This window comes from Cucurbita maxima, unplaced genomic scaffold (genome assembly GCF_002738345.1).
Source record: "Cucurbita maxima cultivar Rimu unplaced genomic scaffold, Cmax_1.0 Cma_Scf00054, whole genome shotgun sequence".
NCBI classification, from domain to species: domain Eukaryota; kingdom Viridiplantae; phylum Streptophyta; class Magnoliopsida; order Cucurbitales; family Cucurbitaceae; genus Cucurbita; species Cucurbita maxima.
Window position 1 is genome coordinate 836,303 of NW_019272070.1, and position 1,184 is coordinate 837,486.

Genomic DNA, 1,184 nt, shown 5'->3' on the forward strand with positions numbered 1-1,184 from the left:
TCTCTCATTTTATAATGGTACGGACGCATACGTTATGAGGTAGAATAACGATCATTATGTTTATCATAATGTTGCAACGGTCACTATTTCTACTGTCTGGCAGTAGCACCAGAGAATGCTAGCCCGATTAGGAAAAGTGGCTCTGGGGTGTGCGAACCGACTAGTGGGTTCATACTTACACATGTAGGTCATGTGCATAACAGTAAATACACATTCAATTACCCGTTTAGGATAATCGCCTAAAGAAATACAAATTTAAATGATAGGTCTCATTCATGATTGTATGTGTTTTCATCCAACCCCAATAGTGAGTTGCTTACTAATTATTTCTTAAAATATTCAAGTCATGTGCTACTCTTATTTTTTTAGGTAAAGGCAATACTCGTGTACGGCTGACAATGACATTACAACTCAGGAGACCATGACACATGCATAGGGTAGTTTCCATATGAAAGTTGTTCAACATTTTATTTACAGGCAATCTTATTCTCAAACGTTTCATTTTAAAATTCTACGATACAAGGTGCATTGTATAATTTTCACATCATTAGATAATCAATGAATCAACATCACCCTATTGCTATTTGGTAAACACTTGAATCAAAGAAATAACAAGTTGAAGATCATTACACTCTTAAAGCTCCAAAGCCTCCACAAAAATCAAAGAAAGAACAAAACTATAGAAAGTTTGAAGATCATTACACTCTTAAATCTCCAAAGCCTCCACAAATGCATCCCTTAGAAGAGGGTTGGAAGCTGCTACCCTTTGAGATGTTACGTCAAACTCCTTGCCAGAGCTGACATTACAATCAATATCCATAAAAACCAAGTTTCTAAATTTCCTAAGCAAGAAAACAAATCGGTTACACGGGCATTCACAGATAGATAAAAGCTTTTTTCTTTTGTATTTCAGTTACAAAATGGTTAGCTCATTAGAGTAGAGTTCAAAAGAGTAACAGACTTGACTCGACTCTAGTTCTTGCTACTTACGGATCAAACACGAGCGCACCAGCTTCTGTGACGATAACAGCACCGCCCGCGACATCCCTGAATGATTAGTGTAGTGTAAGTGTGATGTCTCTGATTAGCAATGGACAGGTAGTTTATATATCATACCAAGGACCTCCAAAACTGGTTCCGAAAAATAAATCAATCCTTCCACAGGCTACACTGTAGAGGTTCAG

At 37.2% G+C, this 1,184-nt stretch overlaps 1 long non-coding RNA gene across 1 annotated transcript; it reads right to left on the reverse strand.

The window, feature by feature from the left end:
- Positions 1-712: 712 nt before the first annotated feature.
- On the reverse strand, positions 713-1,184 carry LOC111471631. Its single transcript, XR_002715220.1, has 3 exons — positions 1,117-1,184; positions 991-1,047; positions 713-797 (listed from the first exon to the last, which is right to left on the reverse strand). It is a non-coding gene; the product is annotated as an uncharacterized LOC111471631 (long non-coding RNA).